The sequence below is a fragment of the Lissotriton vulgaris genome, chromosome 1_2 (assembly GCF_964263255.1).
Source record: "Lissotriton vulgaris chromosome 1_2, aLisVul1.2, whole genome shotgun sequence".
NCBI lineage: Eukaryota > Metazoa > Chordata > Amphibia > Caudata > Salamandridae > Lissotriton > Lissotriton vulgaris.
The window spans coordinates 366228233-366243674 of NC_141686.1; the positions used below are offsets into that span (position 1 = coordinate 366228233).

A 15442-nucleotide genomic window follows, 5' to 3' on the forward strand; every position below is an offset into this window, starting at 1 on the left:
AAAACAATACATCAAGTGGGACACAAGCATGTCCAGGAAACTGTGCCCCGGGAAACTACCCAGTAGTCCAATCTGGCCCATGAGGAATGCAGGGCAGTATAATGGGTACCCTCTCTATCTCCAGGGTGGAGATGGCGCCAGACGTCAGTGAGCCCATGGGCCGTGAGAATTCCCTGTATGGTTGCCTGTGTTTTGGTGTAGTAAACGGGTTGGGGGTTTGACCTGACCATCGCCGGATTGAAAGCAGAGTTAAAGTCTCCCCCCCCAAATAACATGAGTGGAACCTACTTGCAGAATGCGACCCCATAGTGTGGTATAAAAATCCGGGTCATCTGTATTTGGACTGTAGCTACACACTATTGTGACCGATTGAGTCCCAAGCGTGCCCCATAGTAGACAGCTGTGTGCCTTCCAGGATGAAGGGTGAGTTACGCTTGACTATGATGGCCACCCCCCTAGAGTGTGTGGAGTAAAAGGAGAAAACATGAGTCATGGCCCGCTTACTGGCAAATGTGGGAGAGCGGGAGGGGTCAAGGTGGGATTCCTGCAATACCGCAATGTGTACATGGTGTCTGTCCACGTAAGAGATGATTTGCCTACATTTCTGAGGGTCCCGAATGCCCTGAATATTCCAGGAGATTAGGTTAAGGCGTAGGGGCTCAGCGTGCTGTTACAGGAAGGGGTACGCTCTTAAGGTGAATAAGTGGCCGGCAGAGAGTATCATACCATGCACGCCGTCGAACAGAGTCAGTGCCTGTCAAAAAGTCTAAAAAACAATACAAACAATAAACATAAATCCCTCTCCCTCCCCCGACCCACAGCGGCACCCCAAATGTGCCGACAGTACCACCATCACCCAACACAACTATCACATTGCAACTGTTGTTAATAAGGAAAAAATCATTGCGAAAGCAGAGTGATCTAAGGGGATCTCCCATGTGGGGGGATGCCAGTGTGCAATGAAATCCTCCCTCAGTACTGATGGTCAAGGGGGGAGGGTACTTGGCAAACATAGTGCGATGATCAAACAACGCCAGATAAGTCACAGTCAAAAAAAAATTCCCCCCTTTTAAAAAGGGGGGAACTAAATTTTTTTGTTTGTCCCCCCCCTTGTCCCACCTTCCCTCCCCCCAAAAAAGGGGGTGGGGAGAAAAAGAGGGTGGGAGTACAGCCCCAAGAGACATCAGTAATAGGGGGGACAGATCTTGCCCACATAAGCAGGGTGAGAGTTTATAATAGGGAATGATACAGTCATTATGCATTAAGATGCAGAACTTATCTGTGGCTTGAGAGCGGAGCATAGGACGGTGTAGTCCAGAACCAGCTGGGTGCAGCAAGAATGTACACAACTCGACATCACTCCCGAGTCCCCAGCAGTATGGCCGCACCGACGGTAGAGTTGGCGTGTCGCAGAACTAGGATGGCACACTGCAGCTGGGTGGCAAGGTTCTTCACGGGACAAAAAACAGAGAGGTATTTCACGACCAGTGGGGCAAGAAACTAAACTCAGTCAGCACTCAATGATGGCGATTGGGAGAGTCGCTCTGGAGAGTCCCTCGTCTGAGTGTATTTTTTGACGGTGCGAAGAAAGTCATCCACCTGCTGTTCGTTCATGAAGAAGTGATGCTTATCCCTGTAGGTGACTCTCAGACGTGCTGGATAGAGCAAAGCATATTCAATTTGAAGTTTGCGGAGTTCTTGCTTGTCCGGAAGAAGTTTACGGCCGGCCTCCTGCACAGCCATTGTGAATAGGGGGAAGTTTGAGAAGTTTGTAAGAAATTGTAAGTTCTGATGATCTCTGGCCAGCCGCAGCGCAGCGTCTCTGTCCCTGTAATTTAGTAGGCAAGCAATTATCGGCCTCGGATTAGCCCCTGAGATGAGAAGGCTTCCGCTCCAAAGGTTGTGCGTTGTAGATGTTCAAGGAAATCTTCCATCCTACCGGTGTTTGTGCTGTAACGCGATGTTATTGCGCCGACTTCTAGTCTCCAAGACCTCATTCTTGGCAGCAATCACCTTTAAGAGCTTATCCATCTGGGACATTTGGTGGAACATCTGCGAGGTAGTGTCTTCCGTATCTGAAATACGCTTCTCCGCCTCCCTGATCCGCTCATCATGTTTCTCAACCTTTTGGACTATGTAGTCCATGCGCGTGCTCATTGAGTCCATTTTGGTAGAGAGGTCAGACAGGCTGCGGCGCGTGTCCAATTGTAGTGATCTGACCTCATCTTCCGGAGCTGGAAGGGGGACTGAGGAGGACGCTGCGGTTGATGGCTCCGGATCTTCAGTGTAAGATTGTGTGACAGATCTCTTGGCATTAAAGGCGAGTTTAGTTTGTCGGCCTTCGGGCTTCACCATGCAGTCTGCCTAACAGGCAAAGTGGCCTGGTACAGAAAAAAGGCAAAGACCAACGCGGATTTGTTCCTCTGCAAGAGGGGCAGCGGTGAAGAAGGCCAGGCTAATACCAGGCAGAGGGTCAGCAAAACGGTGCAAATCGGCAGAGGTGGTGGTAAATGACAGCCGTAGGTTGGGTGTGGCAAGGAGGTCCAGCGACAAGGGACCGAGAAATCAGTTTCTGGTGTGGATGCCAGGGGCAATGTAGCTAGAACGGAGTGCAATTAACAGCTTCAGTGGAGCAGACGAGCAGTACCGTGCCGGGGAAGTATATAGTTTCAGTTTCATTGAGCTTTATTAGCATAAAAGTACAAACATTTCTCATAATTAGTCATAAAAACATTTACATAATCCGTCATCTTAAAACAAAGTTCAACTATAGAGCTATTCAATGAGGACATGGCAGAAATATCACGCATATTCAATAGCAGCTTCAATACTAAAGTGCCAAAGGGCAAAGTGCAAATATTTCAAAAAGTAGCAGCAAAGAATCATTAGAACACATTAAGAATTACAGATAGCAGCATCATACAAAAAGTGCCAATGTGCATAATGCAGGTAACGGTAGAAGGAATAGCAGCAAAAAAGGCAAAATTCCAAACATAGTGCACTATACACCTGCATATTAATCATATTACATATTACCCTATTTAAATATAAAATCCCAAAATGCCTATAGTACATCTTAATACCACATTCAAGAATTAATGGAAGAACGTGAGCGAATAGCCATTTTTTAAAAAGTGCAGACTCGATATGTTAAATCATCATTGTTAAGCTGAAGAATAGTTTTATATGCAACCTTGAAATCCGTTATTCCCATTGTCCTAAAATATGGTATCAGTAACTGCATACTATACTTTTGATAAAAGGTGCAGAAAAAGAAAAAATGCAGCATAGACTGCTTTCCAAAATTGCCACAAGGGCAGGCCAGGTCCTCAATATTGGGTCGATAGCCTATGGGGAAGCACAGCAAATATTTTATTGTACCCGATCTAAGGCGAAAAAGAACGCTTTGCTCCCAACGAGTGATGTCACCTAGGAGATATCTAGCAGGTAAACGAGAAGGAGGTCCGCCTTCTTCGGCCATTAATATATATTGTCCCATGGATACTTTGGTAAGCTCCTGTGCATATCTTATATCCCTATAATATTTATATAAAACTTCACGGACGATCTTTCTATCAATTCCATCTGGTTGGTCAGGTTTATGAAAAATATGGCCAAGATTAACTGCTGTCAAAATTCCCCGTACCTCCACGAGCCATGGTATGTCACCTCCCCTGTCACATTTTAAACAATCAGCCAAGATCTCCCTTGTTAGCGAGGCTGCCGGATTTTGCCAGACCTTTAACCAAAACATGGCAGGGCGGGACCTAATATAATCCTCCAAGTAAGGTAATCTTAACTCATTATGACAGACAAAAGTAGATGATGAAATTGGTAAACCCAAAATTCTCCTACAAAATCTGCCTTCTTCGGCCTGGACACTTTTCAGGTTTATGAAACCCCAAATTTTAGCCCCATAAGTCAGAATTGGTGCGCATTGTGTCCTATAAATTTTAAGTAAGGACAATACTACCTCGATTCTTTTTGGTTGGGGGAGGCTTATTACTGAGTTTATTGCTTTTAAAAATTTGGCCCGTCCATATGACAGATGGGGTGTCCAGGATCCGTTACCCGAAAATTGTAAACACAGATACGGGAAAGTGCGAGTGCATAACAAGGAGCCTGAGCCCAAGGTAATAGCATTAATAAGACATTTTTTAGGGCCACAACACATTAAAAAGGATGTCTTAAGATGTGTACAAAGATTCAGGCTCTTCATAAAATCTACAAAACCCCTAACTAAAATACGAAGAGCATTGGGTGTGCGCCCCATTAAAACAGCGTCATTTGCTTATAATAGGGCGGGCAATTTGTTACCATTGATTATTGGGACATCTGTAGTTTGGTCGGACAGTACATTGTGTAGCTCATTAATGTATAAAATAAATAAAAGTGGGGCAAGGACGCACCCTTGTCTGATGCTCTTCCAAATACTATGTCCCCTGAAACTGCCCCGTCCATACTTATTCTCACCCGCGCCCTTAGATCCCTATGTAAATATGCAAAAAAATGCACCATGTCTTTATCCAACCCAAAATCTAAAAGGCATTGCCAAAGCCTGGATCTATTAACAAAATCAAAGGCGGATGTAAGGTCCATAAATGCCAGGTACAGGGGACTGTGTCGGGCGATGGTATATTTACATATGATTAAATTAAGATTGAGACACTATTCCACCATTCCAAGATGACTTCGGAAACCCAACTGGCATTTATTTATTATGTTTTCCTCCTCTGCCCAAGTTCTGATTTTGTTAAATAAAACCCTCCCCAATATCTTAAGAGTGTTATCAATTAGAGAGATTGGTCTGTAACAACTCAGGTTAGATCTATCTCCCTTCTTAAAGATGGGGACAATTACAGAATTTCAGTGATATTAAATTAATAAAAACTTTGAGTAGCAAGGGAGCCCAAAACTCTGGCCTAGATTTTATACGGTCGATTGGTATCCCATCCGGACCTGGGACTTTGTTTCCCAGGCTCTGGTTTATTGCATCCTCAACCTCTGACTGAGATATTTGAATTTGGGCAGGTGTGAGGTTTTCAAAAATATCTTCGCACTCAGATGTGGCAGCATATATTTTTGAAAAATGGGCTATCCAGGCTTTGCTTGTTATATTACAGCTTAAAGGGGTAGACGAAGTATATAGTAGGGAATAGCGTGAACCACCTGCGTGCAGAGTTGTGCGTAGAGCCGGCACAGGGTCCCCTCACCGGGGCATAGGGCTCAAATTGATTAAAAGTGAAGATTCAGGGAGGTGCACCCACAGAGCTCCCACCGGAGCAGTGATAGCGAAGACCAGAATTATCCTGTTTGAAGCAGTAAGAGGCGCAAAGTCCAATCAAGGGCGCCGGCCGGCGCAGTAGGTAGCAATGGCAACAGATTGTCCCCATGCATGCAGAGTTGTGCAGAGGAACGGCACAGTATCCCCTCACCATGGCGTAAAAAAGGGGCGTCGATTCAAGCAGGTGTATTCACAGTATTCCCGTCAGTGTGGGGACGTGCCATAACTGTCCTGTCTAAGGCAGTAAGAAGTGCCAAGCGCCAAATACACTCAGCGTTGGCAGCTAGCGCAGCACGTGGCAATGGCAGCTGAGTTTGTGCGGGGGAGTGTTGATTCAGGTTCCCCTCACCGTGGCGCAGGGCAAAAGCTGAGTAAAGATTTAAGTTCAGGCAGGAGCAGTCACAGAATGTCTACCAGAGTGATGGTGTGTCTGAGGCTGTGATGAGCGCCAAGTATTAAATGCAGGCAGTTCTGCTCCTGTGAAGCCTCCAGCGCAGCAAATGCACAGAGTGAAGAGGCGCTCAGGAGCTGCGGCGCACTGCGGGGAGCCGAGGTGCCAGCGGACAGTTATGGCGGGCGTCAGAGGGAATCAGCAAAGGAGCGACGCACTAGGAAGCGTGAGCGGGTATAGTTAGCCTCACCTCAATCTTGTCCGGGGGATCGGGAAATTGGATGCAGATGTCACGGGCCTCGCAGCTTAAGGTAGGGGCATATGCAAGTGCGGTCCAAGTGCAGCCCGCCTCATCTCCATCTTGTCCAGGGGGTCGGGAAGCTGAATGCCACCATCACGGCCCCAGCTGCTTCAGGCAGGAGCGTGTAAGCGTGCATGCAGGCCACCACCGCTATCTTATACGGGGGCGGGGAGTTGAATGTTGCCGCCATTGGCCTCGCAGTTGCAGGTAGGGCCGTCAGTGGCCCCAAGAGACGTCTTCGGCAAGGGGGCGGAAGACTCACTACTCTCGCGGCCCAGGCGCCGCGTGGAGAGCCCCAAGTCTCTAGTAGCCAGTCCAGCCGCACACTCGGCACCACAGGCTGTCACTGATGTCTCGGGCAGCTTCCCCAGCCGATGACAGCGCCGGCAGACATCGCCAGGGGCTGAGTCTGGAGCGACATATAGTAGGCAGCTTCAATGTACTATTCCCATTCTGAGATGACGATATGCAGTCATTTGATCAGGATAAATGACAAGGCAGTTTGCCAAGTGTCCAGAGCCTCACAGGCGTGCGGCCATTTTGGTTGTGTGCCTCCTAGCGCCCCCCAACTGCCCAGTGTCTGTATCTACTCGGGTCCAGAGATATATCTACATTCAGGATCTTAGGTCTTCCCATTTGAATCCCCTCGCTACTCCGTACTTTAAACGCTAGAAATTGGGGGGACTAAGATTTGCGGTCCTGGCCCCTCAATTTTGGAATTCTCTCCCTCAGGACATTAGATCGATCATATCATATCCTCAATTTTGGAAACTTTTAAAGGCCTGCCTCTTTCGCCAGGCTTATGAATTAATCACTTAGCGGCAGGACTCCCTTGTCCGCAGCGCCATGAAACCTTGTGGTGTGCGCGCGCATTATAAGTATTTTTAACATAACATAGCATACAGTGCTTTTTTGATTTCAAGAAGATTTTATTGAGAGAGATAATGATCCAAATAATAAAAACCAAGTACAATAGAGGTGATACAATCTGACATAAGTAAAAAAAAAGAGAGAATATACATCACTCAAGAAGTAAGTAAAATAGATGTAAATAAATTAAAAAAGACAATCAATGCAAAGTTGAGAATATGAACCAATATAGGCTGTCAGTGATCAAAAGCAAAACGCATCACTCTCTAAAATTGAGGATGGGGACAAGGGAGGAAGTAGAAGAAAAGAAAGAAAAAAAAAAGGAAAGACGGGAGAAAGACCCAGCAGAAAGAAAGAACGGGATGAGAGGACAGGAAAGCTGAAAGAAGAGAAAAAAGAAGGATTCCCACATGAGCGACCCATTGTAACAGAAAGAACAAACAACAATTAGACAGACGAATCAACAGGAAATTGAGGTACTAACCCTTTCGAGGAGAGTTCCATATAGTCATCCAAGGATTTCCAAACCCCTTTAGAGATGGAAGGCGATAGGTGTGCTAGATCTACTGAGGTGTGGGCACTGCGTAGGAAGGATACCCACGCCCACCACGTATGGTAAGAGACAGACGAAAAGGATTTTTAACATAACATAACATTTAACATCGTCTAAATGGGACAACCTGGAAAGTCCATCTGCATTGGCAGTCCCAGGTCTCTGTTTCACGTCAAAGTCTATTCCCTGTAGGGAGATGGACTACTTTAGCCGTTTGGGATTTTCACCTTTCATTTGCATTAACCATCGGAGAGGCCTGTGGTCGGTTTGAACTAGGAAGTGAGAGCCAAACAGGTTTGACCTAAACTTCTCAAGGGACCAAACCACAGCAAAAGCGTCCATCTAACTGGCACTTCAATGCTGTTCCCTGGGGATTAATCAATCAATCAATCAAACGAATTTGTAAAGCACGCTACTCACCCGTAAGGGTCTCAAGGCACTGGGGAAGGGGGGGGAGTCGCTACTGCTCGAAGAGCCAGGTCTTGAGCAATTTCCTGAAGGAGAGGTGGTCCTGGGTCTGCCGATGGTGAGTGGGGAGGGAGTTCCATGTCCTGGCTGCCAGGTAGGAGAAGGATCTTCCTCCGGTGGTGGCTCTGCGGATGCGTGGGACGGTGGCGAGGGCGAGGCTGGCGGAGCGGAGCTGGCGGGTGGGTGCGTAGAGTGTGAGGCGGTTGTTGAGGTATTTGGGACCCATGTCGTGGAGAGCCTTGTGTGCGTGGGTGAGGAGTCTGAACGTGATCGTCTTGCTGAGGAGGAGCCAGTGCAGGTCTCTCAAATGAGGAGAGATGTGGCTGTGGTGGGGGATGTCCAGGATGATTCATGCCGAGGCGTTCTGTATGCACTGGACTCTTTTCTGGAGTTTGGCTGTGGTCTCAGCGTAGAGGGTGTTCCCGTAGTCCAGTCGGCTGGTGACGAGGGCCTGGGTGACCGTCTTCCTGGTGTTGGTGGGGATCCATCGGAAGATCTTTTGGAGCATGCGTAGGGTGTTGAAACAGGATGATGAGACGTCGTTGACTTGCTTGGTCATCGTGAGGGAGGAGTCCAGGATGAAGCCCAGGTTGCGTGCATGGTCCGTTGGCTTGGGGGCGGTGCCCAGGGCGGGGGGCCACCAGGAGTCGCACAGGCGGAGGGGGATGGTCCCAGAATGAGGACTTCCATCTTGTCAGAGTTCAGTTTCAGACGGCTGAGCTTCATCCATTCCGCAACGTCTTTCATTCCTTCCTGGATGCTGGTTCTGGCGGTGGCGGGGTCGTTGGTGATGGAGAGGATCAGCTGGGTGTCGTCAGCGTAGGAGATGATGTTAAGGTTGTGTTGGCGTGCGATGGTTGCGAGGGGGCTCATGTAGATGTTGAAGAGGGTGGGGCTGAGCGAGGATCCTTGTGGGACGCCGCAGATGACTTTGGTGGCCGCGGACCGGTACTGGGGGAGGCGGACTCTCTGGGTTCTTCCGGTGAGGAACGAGAAGATCCACTCCAAGGCCTTTCCTTGAATTCCGACGTTGCTGAGGCGCTGAATTAGGGTGGGGTGGCATACGGTGTCGAAGGCTTCTGAGAGGTCCAGGAGGATGAGGGCAGTTGTTTCCCCATTGTCGAGCATGGACCTGATGTCGTCGGTAGCTGTGATGAGGGCGGTCTCGGTGCTGTGGTTTGCTCGGAAACCGGACTGCGACGGGTCGAGGGATCCGTTTGTCTCGAGGAAGGCAGAGAGTTGTTTGTTGACAGTCTTATCGATGACTTTGGCCGGGAAAGGGAGGAGCGAGATGGGTTGGAAGTTCTTGAGGTCTGTGGGGTCCGGGGTGGGTTTCTTCAGGAGGGCGCTGAGCTCGGCGTGTTTCCAGCTCTCCGGGAAGGTGGCGGATGCGAAGGAGCTGTTGATGATGTCCCGGAGTTGGGGTGCGATGATGGAGTCGGCTATGTTGAAGATGTGGTGTGGGCAGGGGTCGGTAGGGGAGCCGGATTAGCCGGATTAGCCGGATTAGCCTTCTACTGATGAATGCCACTGGCTGATCTTGACCGTGGTCATGTTTTTGGGATAGCACTGCTCCTATACCATGTTCAGATGCATCAGTCTGCACAATGAATTGCCTGACATAATCTGTAGCTTTCAGAACAGCTGCAGAGCACATTGCTTCCTTAAGCGTGTCAAAAGCCATTAGACAGCTCACAGTCCAGTTCACTCTTTTTGGGCATTCTTTTGGAAGTCAGTTCTGTGAGGGGTGCCACAATGGTGCCATAATCCCTCACAAACCTCCTATAGTGCCAGGGAAGCCTAGGAAGGCCCTCACTTGAGTCTGGGTAGTTGGAGCCACCCAGTCCAGAATGGTCTAGATCTTGAAATTGAAATTGAAATTAAAATATTTATAAAGTGCACATACACCACCCGGTTTCTTGGCGCTGGGGACACAGACCAAGGGGGAGTGAAGAGCCGGACGACTAACGTGGAAAAGCTTGAGCAAACAGAAATGTTTTTAAAGATTTGCGAAATTCTGAGTATCTTGGGTTGTAAGGGCTGAACCTGGCCTCCACTCACATGGTGACCCAAGTATGCAACCTTTCCCTGCCCTATCTGGCACTTGCATGCCTTGATAATGAGGCCTGCACTTCTCAGAGCCTCTGGTACTTTCCTAAGTTGGATCAGGTGATTCTGCTAGGTGGAGCTAAAGACAGCAATATTGTGTAGATATGCTGCACTCAGGATTACAATCCAGCAAGAGTTTAGTTCACCAACCTTTGAAAAGTGTCAGGTGCATTTTTCAAACCAAAGGGCATTACAGTGAACTGATAATACCCATCTGGGTTGAAAATGCAGATATTTCTTTTGCTCCTGGAGTCGTCAGACCTATCAGCCAGTACTCTGATGTGAGATCAAACATACTCAGATACTTACCTGCTCCCAACCTGTCAATATGTTCATCTGCCCATGGAATTTGGTATGCATCGCTTTTGGTCACAGCATTAACGCCCCAATAGTCCACACAAAACCTAATTTCTTTCTTACCATTCTGGTTACGAGGCTTGGGGATTAAGACAATTTTGCAGGTACAGAGGCTCTCAGAATGCTTTAGAACTCCCAATTCCAGCATCATACTTACTTCAGCTTTGATGTTCTCTTTCACATGTTCAGTCGACCTGTATGTTTTATTCTCGACAGGTAGGCTTTCGTCAGCGTCTACATCATGGATACACCAGCTAGTCTGGCGAGAGGTCTAAAAGAAGAGCTCAGCAAACCGATTTAGGACTTGCCTGCAATCAGCCTCCTGATGGGCAGGTAGGGTGTCTGACAAGACCGCACCTTCCACTGACCCATCTTTTGGATTGTCGGACAGGTCAGGGACAGGTTCACTCTTTGCTTCCTGATCCTCATCTGTAACCTTGAGCATGGTCACATCTGCCATGTCATAGTAGGTTGTAAGGCAGTTGACATGGAAGACACTCTTATGATTATTGTCAGAGCCATGGTCTACCAGGTAGATGACCGCTCCTTTTCTTTCTAGGATAGGGTAGGGCCCACTCCACTTACTTTGCCGAGCCCTAGGAGCCATAGGACCCAAAACTAACACCATCTGCCCTGGCTGGAACTCAACCATAGCAGCCTTTTGGCCTTACCAGAGCTTCTGGAGCTAGGTTGTCCTGAATGTTTTTGCTTGCTTTTTCCATGTACTTATACATCCTGGAGCAAAAGCCAAGCACATAGTCAACTATCTCTTGCTAAGGTTCAACAAGAGGTTTCTCCAATCCCTCCTTCACAAGGCACAGTGGTCCCGACAGGAAACCCAAACAGAAGCTAAAATAAGGAGGACCCCACTCCCTTCTGTGGCCCTTCCCAATAGGCAAAAAGCGGGCATGGAAGTAAGACATCCAATCTTCTTTTGAATTTTTCAGGAAGTCCACCAATCAAGCCCTTCATGGTCTTGTTAAATCTTTCAACAAGGTCATTACACATAGCAGAGTGGCTTTGGCCACACTGACCAGGAATTCTGCAGCGGGGGATTGGAGGTCCCACATTTGGACCCCTAATATTATGCCGTTCAATTGCAACATGCAGCTCTATGGCTCAACACAGTCCCTAGTTGGAAAATGCGGCTCTTGGCGGGAATGGTGGACGCTGGTTGTCTTCCAGAGCTGTTAATGGAGGAATCAGGAACACCGAGAGATACTCCATATATTGTGCGACAGGTGGCCAGAGTATGTTAATGGTTTGTAGTGAGAGTACTAAAGCGCGCACCATTCCATAGGGAGCTCCCAATCTGGATATTAAAACCAATCAGGTTGATAGCACTCAGTATGTCCTTCCAGGCATGGAGGGAGGGGGATGCGAACAATAGTACCCAGATGGGACTTATCCTAAGCCAGGGGCAATTTTTACAATATTCGGGCTTGGCAGACACAAATAAGCACACCTGGCCATGCTATCCGACAGCTCCGCTGCATACTCAAACTCTTGAGATACTGCTAACCTATGGAGCGTGTAGACACCTAAGTATGCATCTTTACAGAACAATGCGATCAGATACAGTAAGCACTACACACGGGCCCGAGATTCCAATGGAAGATCAATACTGGCAGGGGGCCTATGAACTAATACGCATGGTTTCTAGTAATGCCCATTTTCGACTGATACATTATAATTTTCTGCAAAGAACCTACTTAACGCCACAACACCTTCATCGAATGGTCGGGTCTTGCCCAGATATATGCTTGCGCTGCAACACTGTGGGGTCTGATTTCTTACATTAACCATGGTCCTGCGATGAAATACACTCCTTCTGGCAACTAGCTGTCGAAGAAATGGTGCATGCCACACAACTAAGTATTGAGCTGACACCCAAATGCTGTTTATTAGGCCTCTTTAGATGCCAGAAGAGCACAAGATAACCTATAGATTTGGTCTGTCACCTATGGAACTGGCATGAAGTAGAATTGCAATCACATGGCTGCTACAGCATGCCCCAACGATTGTGCCACGGCATAGAGATGGGCCTCTTCTTCTACGGCAGACGCTTCTATCTCGTCTTGGTCAGATTCTTGCCCGAAGATATCCAGAGTGTGTTGAATGCTTTGACGCTGCCTCTCTCGTCATCGAGCCTGATGATCGGGTAGAGTCCTCTTGGACTGAAACGACTTACAAGCGTCGCAGTCTTCCTCCTTGTGCTCCGGAGAGAGGCACAAGTTACAAACTTGATGTAGGTCGGTGCGAGGGTACTTGGCGTGGCACCTAGGACAGAAATGGAATGGAGTCCGTTCCATTTGCAGATGGCTGGCTCTATGCAGCAAGGCCTGACGGTTGCCCACGAGGTTTTCTATAGAAAATGGAGAGTTTGTCGATCTATTTGAAATGCAGAGAACAGGTAAACGGGTACTGAAACATTACCATTGAGGGTAGAGTGGAATGCGCACTGAGGGGCACCCGAAGAGCGGTTTCACAGCGCAGCAATACACATCCAAACCTGTTTGGGGTAAAAAAACAATCCAACAATGGAGTCGATGCCCATGCGCACTATCACCGAAAGGTGGAGTCACCTTACCTCGTGACTGGAAAGACTTCTTCAAAGAAAAACAACTTGCAAACATCCGGACACAACAAAAGATGGCAGGAGTATGCAAAGCATGTGCATCTACAGCATACATGCTTCGAACAGAGGATTAATGGCCCCAAATCCCTGCCTTGGTATCTGGTCATGTTGTGGCTGAGTGTGCCATGTGATGTGGCAGGCTATAGTGCTTGGCGTGATTTGGTCATTTTTGACAGGTGGAGTGCTGAAAGGTTAGGAAAATTTTGATTTTCTTTGTTTTTGGGACCGTGTGTAATAGTGCGGTACCTACCGTATGATGTAAATTAATTACATTGCTAATATACCATAAGGATGTGGGGTGAGTGTTATTAGGGCCGAAGCCTTGCCGATTATATGCAGGATAACAGGTCTGGGAGGTCACTACTGACTAGCAGGTTAGCAGCTGCACAGGCCTTGGGCATTGATCCTATTGAGGATAATATGTGACGGGCCACTGGTGACTGGAGCTGGCTAGCAACTACGCTAGCCTCTGGTATTCATTACAGGCAGGGTAACAATGCATGTCAATATTGACTGGAACTGGTTGGCAGTGGAGTTAACCTCTGGTTTTGAATATTTGCAGGATTTAAGGTACAGGGGTCACCACTGACTGGAGTTACTTAGCAGGATAATAGATATGAGGGGGCCAATACTGACTGAAGCTGGTTAGTATGAGCACTAGTCCCAAGGAGCTACTAATGACTCAAGTTGGCTAGAATGATAACAGGTCACAGGTGCCAGTACTAACAGGAGCTGGCTAGTAGGATAACATACAGGCCCAAGGGGCCACTACTGACTGGAGCTGGCTAAAAGAATAACAGGTCCAAGGGTGGTGGGGTGCGAGTGGCACCAGAGTTGGCTAGAAGCATTGACGACCTTTGGTATTGATTAAGTGCAGGATTATAGGTCACAGGTGGTACTGCTGAATACAGCTGGCTAGCAGCAGTGGTGGCCTCTAGGAAGAAGGAATTCAGAAAGCATAACTGGATATACTGGTTTCTTTAATACCGATAAGTGTTTACACATGACTGCCACAATGTGTAGTAATATATTACATTACCCAATTACAAGATTCTTATTTTAATTTGATGTGTTTCTTAGCCTTAATATGCCTGCAAAGTTACATGATTCTATTAGGGCCCAGAACCATTTTATTTAGTGATGTCCATCTGCACACTTTCCTACATCTTGTAGTAAATTGAATATTGAAACAAGCATTTACAATGCAATAGGTCTCGCAGCATTAAAGTTTGAGTTATTGGCATTGTGTATGACAATGCGTTGCATAAAATTTTTAGCAAACTTTGAATTGGTGAGCAGTGAGAGTGTGTGCAAGAGTATGCTGTTGGTCACAGCTGTTATTATTCACACAGCTCTGATGATGCACCTCACGCACGGGGCTGACGCAGTAATTATTCACACAGCTCTGATGATGCACCTCAGGCACGGGCTCACAGCTGTTATTATTCACACGGCTCTGATGATGCACCTCAGGCACGGGCTCACAGCTTTTATTATTCACACAGCTCTGATGATGCACCTCAGCACGGGGCTGACGCAGTTATTATTCACACAGCTCTGATGATGCACCTCAGCATGGGGCTGACGCAGTTATTATTCACACAGCTCTGATGATGCACCTCAGCACGGGGCTGCCGACAGTTATTATTCACACAGCTCTGATGATGCACCTCAGGCTCGGGACTCACAGCTGTTATTATTCACACAACTCTTATGATGCACCTCAGGCACGGGGCTGATGCAGGTATTATTCACACAGCTCTGATGCTGCACCTCAGCACTGGGCTCACAGCTGTTATTATTCACACAGCTCTGATGATGCACCTCAGGCACGGGGCTGACAGTTATTATTCACACAGCTCTGATGATGCAACTCAGGCACGGGGCTCACAGCTGTTATTATTCACACAGCTCTGATGATGCACCTCACGCACGGGGCTGACGCAGTTAATATTCACACAGCTCTGATGATGCACCTCACGCACGGGGCTGACGCCTCATGAAAGTGCCTGTATTTCTGAGCCTCCCTTGAAACTTGAAAGAGAGGCAAATAAGTTCCCTAAATATTATAGGAGAGGATAAATAACTATTCTACCATTATTCTTCGTTTGCTTCAACAAAGTGTTTGTGGGTCTTGAAGTACTTTGGCCAAATAGGGAGACTAAAAATACCAGCATGCAAGTGCTTTTTATTTACTTTCAGATGACGACCGCGTAGTACGTCACGGACGCTCTGACCTTCCTGCGCGTAGTGTGATCGTATTGCACTGTCCTGCCCTCCCACTGCAGCGGCGGGAGGCAGGGCTTGGCCTCAGTGGTCCAGGAAGGGTGCGCTCCCTCAAGGCTCAGCCAGCAGCAGGACGCTCATGGTGCCCGTATCGCCCCCGTGATGCCTCTCCCCTGGGTAGGAAATGCCAGTGTGACCAGCAGTCTCCACGGAAGAAGCCGGACTAACGCTGGTGGGGCGCCGGG

General features: G+C 47.9%; 1 pseudogene; it reads right to left on the bottom strand.

Annotated features, from left to right (window-relative positions):
* Positions 1-1935: 1935 nt before the first annotated feature.
* LOC147736897 (uncharacterized) overlaps positions 1936-15442 on the bottom strand; it is a 46056-nt pseudogene continuing 32549 nt past the window's right edge.